The sequence below is a fragment of the Tribolium castaneum genome, chromosome 2 (assembly GCF_031307605.1).
Source record: "Tribolium castaneum strain GA2 chromosome 2, icTriCast1.1, whole genome shotgun sequence".
Taxonomy (NCBI): Eukaryota; Metazoa; Arthropoda; class Insecta; order Coleoptera; family Tenebrionidae; genus Tribolium; species Tribolium castaneum.
In genome coordinates, this window is record NC_087395.1 from 1415232 (window position 1) to 1426505 (window position 11274).

The following is an 11274-nucleotide window of genomic DNA, read 5'->3' on the forward strand; positions in this document are numbered from 1 at the left end:
TTCGCTATCACAACAACTGATGTGGAAATAAAGCGAATAAACCTTGATCAGAGATGCAACAAAAACAAGCGCAGAAAATGCAAACCAGGATTTAGGTAAGTAGATGACTTTAAAAATATCCAACTCGTTTTTTTTGGTTTATTTTTGTGTTTAGTTGTCAATTATAATCAACGAAAAACAGTTAGATAATAAATATTTACAATATTTTCCGTAATTGCATTGCAATCTATTTTTTAATTAAACTTACGAGTAAATATATGGACACGTTTAGATTATAAACTTTCAAAAATTAATTGGAAAATAAATTAAATAATAAAAGTCAAAAGAAAAGAAATGATAAAATGTTATTGTCTGTTATTTTGCGATTTCTGAGAATTAAGATAATTCAAGAAAACATGTTTTTGGACATTTATTATATTTCTTCTAAATCAAAGAAATAATAAACTATTTTTTAAAAATGTATTCAACCAAAACCTTGTAAACAATTTATTTAAAAAAAAACTGATTTAAAAGCAAAAGGCCGTTAGTTACATTTATATTGAATTGATAATAGAAATTTTTTCTGAAGTTACAAAAAATCTTTTAGAATTAATAGAGTTCATTTTGAAATAATTCGAAATATCTTGAATAGAAAACTGTCAAAATTCTTGGAACTTTCGGAATTGCTTGTGTTATCTTGAAATTACAAACATTTATTTGAAATTAAAAGAATTAATTATCTAATAAATTACAACAAGAATTGAATTTTTCTGAAATTACTGGGTGATCATTCTTTGTGAGAATATTTCATGAATTAATTGAATTGTTTGTGATTTCCTGGATTTTTTTTTAAACTACTGGAATTCTTTACTAATTTTTTTTAGAATTATTGGAATAATTTTTGTGAATTATTTCTTGATTTGATAAAAAATTTGTAGTTTTTGTTTCTGCATTAATAAATCAATTATTCAAAAAATCAGATTAAAACCAATTATTTTTCAGGGTATAAATTCTCAGGGTACAAAATTCTTCTTCTTTTCTTCTACTTCTATGCTTCTATTTTTCTATTCCTCTATTTTTCTATTCTTCTATTCTTCTATTCTTCTATTCTTCTATTCTTCTATTCTTCTATTCTTCTATTCTTCTATTCTTCTATTCTTCTATTCTTCTATTCTTCTATTCTTCTATTCTTCTATTCTTCTATTCTTCTATTCTTCTATTCTTCTATTCTTCTATTCTTCTATTCTTCTATTCTTCTATTCTTCTATTCTTCTATTCTTCTATTCTTCTATTCTTCTATTCTTCTATTCTTCTATTCTTCTATTCTTCTATTCTTCTATTCTTCTATTCTTCTATTCTTCTATTCTTCTATTCTTCTATTCTTCTATTCTTCTATTCTTCTATTCTTCTATTCTTCTATTCTTCTATTCTTCTATTCTTCTATTCTTCTATTCTTCTATTCTTCTATTCTTCTATTCTTCTATTCTTCTATTCTTCTATTCTTCTATTCTTCTATGATCTCTCACTGAAAGTATAAATAACATTAGCTATTATTTTTTTGAAATGAATGAATAATTTATAATAGCTAATTTCGAGAGAAAATGCTATGTTAACGTTTTTATAGTTTTGAAACAGTGAATACAGTAATATAAAATCTGATGGCTTTTTCTAAATTTTTAATAATTATTATTATATTTACAAAAATGTACAGAGTGAGCCTACTAAAAGTATATTTCGCTATATGTATTTCAAAAACTAATTTAGCGTTTACTATTAAATATTTATTGTTTTTCTCAACGACTGTGCTTTTTTTCTTTATAATTAAAATTAATTCATGAATAATATTAATATCAATAAAATTAATCAAAATCTTATGATTTCTAGTGTTATTCTAAACAACGATGCTTAAATGATGATTTAAAATAAAAAGAAAAAAACATAAATTAAAAAATATAGTAAAATTATTCGATACCGTCTCCGCACCACTTAAGTTCTCTGAACATTTTACGTACGTTTAGCTCAATAAATATTAATTGTTTTCCCAAAGTTTGACCGAAATTCATAAAATAAAAAAGGAAAATACAAAATTGTCAAAATAAGTAAAACAAAAATAAATTAATTTAGATATCTTCAAAACTGTTGTTGTTTTCTCGAAGTCAATCAATTAGTCAGAATATTATACATAATGTACCAGTACCGTGTCTGATTTAAAACATATCAGTTTTAATCGTACAGTTTCACCAACATTGGCAAGATAAAGGAACAAAAATTGGAAATTAATTTGAAAATGTTTTAATATCTAATATCTTTTTAAAGCAATTTTCTCGACAAAAATAGATTTCTTAGAACACTTTACATGCGTATAGCTTAAAAATATCAAATGTTTGCCGCAATTTTGTCCTAAGTGACCAAATAATTGTAAATGTAATTACAATTATTCAATATCTTCTCTGAACATTTTACGTACGTTTAACTCAAAAAAGTGTTTCCTCAAAGTTTGACCGAAATTAACGAAGTAAGAGAAATAAAACAAACATAAAAATATGTAAATAGTCGTCCATGTTTTCAAAACCGTCTCCCACTTCGAACTTTTGTCGGTGCCAATTGATTCCTCAGAACATATTACATTTTAAAAACAACACTTTTGTTTTGTAGTTTTTCGAAAATAAGTGAAATAAGAATAAATTAATTTAGATAGTTTGCTCGTTGTCAGTCAGTTTGTTAGAATATTTTACATACAGGTGACCCAGGGGTGTGTAATCGGTCTATAATTTTTTTGACATTTAAAATACTGCCATGCTGTTTTCATTATACACTAGATCGACTTAAAGTGCACAAACTAAAAATATTTTTATTATACACAGGGTGTTGTATACAGGGTGGTGAATCAAAGTTATATTTTTTAAAGGAACACCCTATATATTTTTGCATAATTAGATTGTACGTAAAAAAATTATGTAACTTTATATAAACTATTATGGGTTTATTATTTTTCGCTTCGGAATTATTCAACTTTTTGTAAAAAAAACAATTTTTGAAAAATCACTGCGAAATTGCTTATGAAAATTTTCCGGCAAATTCGGAATACCTTGTAGTCGGTTTTTGCGTGAAACACGCATGTGTAAAAAGGTAAAAAGTTGAATAACTTTTAAATGGAATACCACGTGTTTTCATTTACAATATTTTTCAATGTGTTCAAAAAATAAATTCTTTTTTTACTTATTTTATTAGTAATTCTTAATGAGTAAAATTCATTTGAATCAAGTAATAATTAGATTGCTAATGTAATTACTCACATACGTACATATAAAAAAAAATAATTACCATTTCACTATCATATTCTAGGCTAACAAATTTTCTTGTAATAAAATAATTTTTTTTTGAAAAATATCGAAAAATATTTTAAATTTTCTATGCAAATCCCATATTATTGGAAAGGTTAACGAAAAAAAAAATGGAAACATAAAAAAATTCATGGCATTCCATTTGAAAAAAATTAGTTATTCAACTTTTTGCGTTTTGACACACCCTGTATATTATCCGTGTGCTTTAATTAAAAGTCGACTATTTGCTAAACTACAAAGTATTCCAAGTTTTTCTATTGCAAATTTATCGTAAAATATTCATAGGCGACTTCGTAGTGATTTTTCATAAATTCGTATTTTTATAACGAAAAGTTAAATAATTCCGAAACAAAGAGTGATAGACCCATAATAGTTTATATAAAGTTACTTTATTTTTTTGTGTAGAATCTAACTACGTAAAAATATATAGGGTGTTCCATTTAACTTTGGATCACCACTTTGTATACAACACCCTATGTACAATAAAAATATTTTTAGTGCGTAGACTTTAAGTTTATTTATCGGATAATTAAAACAGCATGGCCATATTTCAAATTGCAAAAAAGTTATAGAGCGATTATGCACCCTTGGGTCACCCTGTATATACCATGTATGGTTTAAAACATATCAGTTTTAACATACAGTTTTACTAACACTGGCAAGGTAAAAGAAATAAAAATAGGAAATTAATTTTAGAAAATCTTAATATCCGCTGATGTTTTTAAAGCAGTTTTCTCGGCGAAAATAGATTTCTTAGAACACTTTATACAGGCTGCTCAAAAACTGGCGCACCAACTTAGTGGTACGTTATTAAGAAGCAAGTGCAGATTTCGGGACAAATGTTGAAAAAATTCCTAAAGTCATATTTTAAAAAATCTGGAGCTACAAACTTATTGTGTTAACTTCTTTAGTTTTCATTATTTTTTTATGTTTTTATGTTTTATACCAGGTAATCGTTCCGTAACAAAACGATGAATAATTATTTTTGAATTTACTATCAGATTTTAGCAGTTTTTTTAATTAAAAAAAATTAAAATTTATCAAAAAAATCACAATGTGTAGATGTGCCAACACTGGGAATTATTTCCTAGGAAACCGTTTCAAAAATAATTTATTTTTATTGTTGCTCAAATTCTATTGCGATCATGACTGTTAGACAACGTTGCCACATATCATTTATCTAAAATCCGTTATTTATCAATAACTTTAATACAAAGAATTTTTTTACTATTTTTACCTTTATATCTAACCAGTTCTCTACCACACACCATTGAGTTGGTGCGCCAGTTTTTGAGCACGCTGTATACATGTAGCTCCAAATAATAAATTTCTGTATGATTATTAGTTTTTAAGATACTTACAGTAAAAATGCACTTTTAGTAGCCTCACCCTGTATAACTGTTAATTGAAGAATTCCACTGAAAAGTATGAAAGGTTTGAAAATTGGCCAATTTCTAAACCAAATAATCTGACCAAAAAGTTGTTGACCCAAACGTGACATATCAATAATAACACAAAGCGGAACATTTGTTTATTTAACATTCTTGCGGTTTCACTACCACGAAGGAATTTGTTGTTTGGTCTTCCTCGTAAAATATCAAGGTTGGTAATCACCCTCAATACGCCACAAATTAAATAAATTGCATCACTTGGTAAAAATTTATGGGATTTCTTTTAGTCATCGGTTTGTTGCGAACTTTGAAACGCTGATTTTTGGAGCTGCCACAGCATAAAAGGAATGAGGAAAGTTCTGTGCCCACGACAGTACGAATTAACATGGTAAAAAAATCGATGGAGAAAGTTTACATCATGGGATATTCCAGAGTTTTATGTTGCTGATATGGACGCGAAATGGACTTCTACGAAAAAAACTGATAACAACGAATGTAAAGTCACATTTATGTCGGGTTTTTTAATAAAGTCAATGTTTGCAAAATAATCTAAGCTTTTAAGTGCGTTTATATAATTTTTGTTAAGGAAAATCCTTAAGTAACCAATTCCTTTTTTAAATATTTAATTATCTTAAATATTAAATAATTGTCAAATCACAGTCTGTATTTTTTTAATTACTTTTCACATAATTGTAAGTTGTACTAAACTAAGGTTAATCCCCTAGTTTTTTTATTTAACCAACAACATCCGTTAAAAATTAGTTTGTGGATGGGGCATTCCAAGACATCATGTGTTGACCCTCTTTTTGTTACTAGAAACTGGTGAAAGATTGGAAAACACTAACAGAAATTCCAAATCCAATCTATAATTAACAGAATTTTTGGAAAAAAAAATGGTAATTTAAATTTATTCTTACTTTACAATTTTTAGATTACATATATAAATTTCTATAATTTTATTACAATGTGTTCAAAATTGGTTGTTCATCAAGTCGACTATGGAATTCAAATTCAATGTGCCGCTTCGTCCAAATAACTATTGTAGTTTCTGAGAAATGTTATTTCAGACTTTTTGAATTTCCCGGCAAAGTTGTCAAAATTTCATAGGTGACTTGATGAACAACCATTTTTGAACACATTGTATGTTATTACATATTAGTTACTTAATTAACATTACATTAACAAAAATTAAAGATTTTATAAAACGAGAGGCGAAAAAAAAAACCGAATTATTCCAAAAAGAAATTTTAGTAATTCCAGAAAAAATCAAATATTCTTTTGAAATTCCAATAATAATATCTACATAGTAATTCCAGATGAATTGTATTATATTATTATTATACTATTCGAAAGTAATCCCAAATGTTTTTGAATAATTACAAACAATTCCATTAAGTTTCAAAAATTTGTAGGTGAAACTAATTAAAAATGACTAAGGCTCTACGCTTTGAAATCAGTTTTTTTTACATAAATTGTTTATAAGTATTTTGTTAAACAGGTACATTTTAGAAATTGCAAGGTTTTAAACATTAGTTTGTTATTTCCAATGAGAACTGCTTGGATTCGGAAAAAAACTTTAAAAGAATTGTCTTAATTGTCACAAATGAGAAAACAACAGTTAATAGCATTTTTTCATTTGTTTTTTCTTTGATTTCTTATTATTAATTTACTTTCCAATTTCCAGCTAACATAATATAGAATTTTTAATTAAAAATCAAAACAAGTCCATGTATTTACTCAAAGTATTGGTTAAAAAACTGACTGCAATACAATTACGATATTTTAAATGTTTATCATCTAACGGTTAACACAAAAATAAGCCAAAATAAATTTATTCAATTAATTTTACGATACGTAGAATCCATATTTTTTTGTTTGAAAAAACTGAATGTTCTATCATTTTGTTATAATGTCGAAAAAACTACGATTAAAAATTGAGACATTTTTATATACGCATGTAAAATGTTTTGAGAAATAGATTGGTATAGAGAATGCCATTTTAAAAATATTTTGTTTTTTATTAAAAAAAATATATTCTAATTTAAAATTAGCTGTGTCAAAACTATAAATCCAAGGTCAAAAATTCTCTCAAAATTAGCTGTTATAAACTTTATTTATACAATTCAAAACAATAATACCTAATGTAATTTATAGTTTCATTATATTTTATAATTCTATCAATCTTATTAAAAAAAATAATTAACTCTATTTTCCTTTCTTATATTGTTAATTTCCGCTAAACTTTGCGGAAACAATTGATTTTCTTTGAGCTAACGCTACAGTTTTAAAAATAACGATATTTATTTAAAAAATCGTATCTTCTTATTTTGTCAAAACTGCCGCATTAAATAAATATTTACAGCCTGTATACTATCTCCGAGCTTTAACTAAAAGTTGACTATTTGCTAAAACTACAAGGTATTCTGAATTTTTCTGTTGTAAATTTGCCAGAAATATTCATAGGTACTTCGCAGTAGTTTTTCAAAAATTGGTATTTTTTACAACGCAAATTTAAATAATTCCGAAACGAAAAAAGATAGACCTATAATAATTCATACATTATTTTTTTACGTAGAATTCAACTTTGCAAAAATATATAGGGTGTTCCATTTAAAAAATATAACTTTGGTTCACCACCCTGTGTATAATAAAATTATCTTTAGTTTGTAGACTTTAAGTCAATCTGTCGGATAATAAAAATGGCATGGCAATATTTTAAATAGCAAAAAAGTTATTGACCGATTAGACGCTCCTGCCTGGGTCAGCCTGTATACAAATTTCCATAAATTTATTGTGTTGCATTATTAATTAATTAATTTACTTTAAATTAACAAAAAGAAAATATTTTATAAAACGAGTAACAATGAAAAATTCACAAATAATTCCAAGTAATTCCAAAGTAATTCCGATAGTTTCAAGAACTTCAATGTAATTTCCAATCAAAGTAATTTCGAAATATTTCAGTAAGAATTGTAGTTACCTATTCCAAAAAAATTTTTGTAATTCCAGAAAAAATCCAGTAAATGACAAATAATTCCAGTTGTTTATTAAAAATAATGTGTACATAGTAATTCCAGATAAATTATACAGGCTGTATCAAAAATATATCTTAATTTTAACAGGTAATAGAACTCAACAAATAAAACATCTTTTCTATTTGTAAATTTTCAATAAAAAATTCGCAAACTTACTTTAACTCTAGAAAAAAATAACATACTAAAACGTGTACCCGCCTATGGGTACAAAAAATAAAAGAGCCGAATTATTTCGTTGTGATAGAAACGGATAATTTAAACAATTTAAAACAACAAGGAAAATTGTTGAAATGAATATAAACTAATTATTAAACACTGATCTGTTCGTTTACACAAGCAGTGAAAATTGTAAGTAAGAATTTTGCAAAACGTTATACAGAAAAGTTGTTTTATTTGAAGAGTTTTATTACGTGGTAAAATTAACACATGTACCCTCTATTAATACTCGAAGGTAATCCCAAATATTTTTGAATAATTATAAACAATTCTACTAAGTTTCAAAAATTTCAAAAAATTGTTTATAAGTATTTTGTTAGAAATTGCAGGGTTTAAAATATTAGTTTATTATTTCTGAAAAAACTTTAATTTTTATAAAAAATATTCATTAACATGCTTTCTTGAATTCGGTCTGTTGTTTTTAAAGAATTGTCTTAATTGTCACAAATCACAAATTTAAGTATTAATTATTTAATTTATTTTTTAATTTCCAGCTAATGTAATGATTAATTATTAATTAAAAATATTCAAAACATGTCCATGTATTTACTTAATGTATTGATTAAAAAACTGACTGCAATGCAACTACGAAGAATATTTTAAATATAAATCACCTAACGTTTAATACAAAAATAAGCCAAAAAAATTAATACATTAATTACATAATTTTACGTTATGTAGAATCCATATTTTTTGGTTGAAGAAACTGATTGTTCTGTCATTCTTTAATGTTGAAAAACTACGATAAAAAATTGAGACTTTTTTATATACTTATGTAAAATGTTCTGAGAAATCGACTGGTGTCGAGAATACCATTTTAAAGAAATTTTGTTTTTTATCAAAAAAATATTTAATATAAGCTGTTTCAAAAGTATAAAAACTACACACTTATCAACATTTTTGAAAATATCTCCGGAAACTCTATTTTTCTTTCCTATATTGTTAATTTCTGCCAAACTTTGCGCAAACAATTGATTTTTTTGAGCTAACCGTACAGAGAAGTCAAGTGGCGCGGAGAATACTGGAAAATTGCTTATTAGTAATAACTTGTTAAATATCGATATTTAAAAAATATTTTTAAGGTATACGTAAGTAAAATGTTCTAAAAAATCAATTAGCTTCAAGAAAACAGTAAAATCTTCAATAAACTGCAAATTGTGGTGGATAATAATTATTATTTTAAATCATTTTTGTAATTTTTCTTTTTCTCATTTTTATTTAATTTGTGAACTTCAGCGAAGCTTATAGTTAACCATTTATATTTTGGCAGTTTTACAAATGTAAAATGTTCCGAGAAATCAATAGGAATCATAAGAACCTCAGGCAACGATAGTTTTGCAACTTTTTATTAAATTTATTTTTTTAAGCTAATGTATACAAAAGTTATGAAGATCTCGACGGATGTTTACATATTTTTTTAATTAGTATAAAATAAATAATAAATATTTTGATGAAAAATAATTGAGTTTAGTGTAAGAATATATGTCATACATTCTGGTAAAATATTAGATGAGCAATACTGTAAGAAGCCACAGCACAAGTAATGTGACTGTCACATTACTTGTGCTGTGACTTCTTACAGTATTGCTCATTGATCTAATATTTTAGAAGACTGTCTTCTATAATAATTGTCCTGCATACGGATATCTAAAACTAAGAATATGAAACTCCGTACAAATAAAACGTCCCCGTTTTCGATAGTTCCATTAATGTCGCCAGAGGCGCAGTTGTTCTATTACCGTCTAAGTTTTCAGAGCAATAAATTTATATAAATCGTTGTAATTTAATAAAGGTCAGCACAAAACGAATAAAAAAAATACAGGCAGATAGAGCATTAAATTCTCAATAATAGGAGATAAAAATAGTGCAAATATTATATCTAAAACTATACTTAAAAAAATTTTCAAAGTTTTACCAATTCCATATTTTTCAAAACGCTGCGAATACGGTTACAGCAGTAGTATATAAAATGTTACTTTTGGGCCAGGACATTTAGCGTCAAATTTAGCTGTTTGCCCAAAAGCAAACAACCGAATAGGGCCTAAAACCTCTCAAAAATCATTAATTTTTATCCACCCCAAAAGTTCCCAAATATGTGTAGGCCACCAAAAGTTGGGCACACGAAAAACAGAGTAGAACCGTACAAATTTACTGTTTTCCCAAAAGTAACCATCCGAAAAAGATCTAAAAAACTTACAATGTTACAAAGGTCTTAAAAATTATTACCCCAACTGTATTCAACTATTATATGCACATAAAAAAATACACCTAATTGTTCGAAGTCTACTAAAATATCTGAACACTCCATTATGGATTTTCATTTAGAGATCGCTATTAAAACTTTAATGATATCGTAAACATGTTCGGTTTGTGTCTTAATTATCAAAAAATATCACACGTATACGACAACGTTAATCAAGCGTTGGTAATTTTAACAAAGACGTGAACGTAAACATTGTCATGGCATGGAAATGTTTTATTTGTTTTCAACACCCTGTTGTATGCCGAGCGGAAGAAATACACAGTTGGTGTTTAATTTATTGTAATGATTATCGAGATTACATAACACAAAGTAGGAAGATTTCAAATTACAATAATAATGTCGATATTAACGAAGAATAATAGTACAATCAGCAGTATAGTCGGTATATTATTATATTATGTTATGTCCGATTTTTGCGATGTGATGGTTCTTATATATCAAAAATGTAACAAAGAAAAGATGAAAGATTGGATGATAATGGTACACTAATATTTGCTAATGAATTTGGGGTTGGCAAATACGAGTATGAAAATGAACAGTACAAAGTTATAAATATTTAGTAATGAGTCCAATGAGTGAATGATCTTATATCTAGGGTTAGTACAGATGATTATAATGAATGATATTAAAAGGTGCATTAACATGCAACAACCCCAATATTCGACTATGCCTTCATGATAAATCTTGGATTCAGAATATTTACAGAATTAATAAAAATAAGTGCAAAACATTCCCCGTTTACATTCCGACTACAATCCGATCTGTTCTTACAGCATCTCCTCTTTCACGACAGCTTATACCGTTTAAAGGTATGTGTCTATCGAGGAGAATCATCGGCACGACCACCAATCCTGAATTCGTCTTCGACTCATGAGCCTTTGACGAATCAACAGGTAAGGTCATTGTTGTTCGATATTACTGTAAGTCATGAATAGATGGAAGAGTCCTAAAACCGAGAAATGTTTTGAGTTGCCCGTCAATCTTCGTGGGTCCTCAATCTCTATGGCCACTCGAGATCTCACCAGTTCAGATTTAAGAACAACTGC

General features: G+C 26.7%; 1 long non-coding RNA gene across 1 annotated transcript; it reads left to right on the forward strand.

Annotated features, from left to right (window-relative positions):
• The first annotated feature begins 3883 nt into the window (after positions 1-3883).
• On the forward strand, positions 3884-5275 carry LOC107398982 (uncharacterized). The gene is made up of 2 exons (XR_010333072.1): positions 3884-4925; positions 5002-5275. It is a non-coding gene; the product is annotated as an uncharacterized LOC107398982 (long non-coding RNA).
• Positions 5276-11274: the final 5999 nt, after the last annotated feature.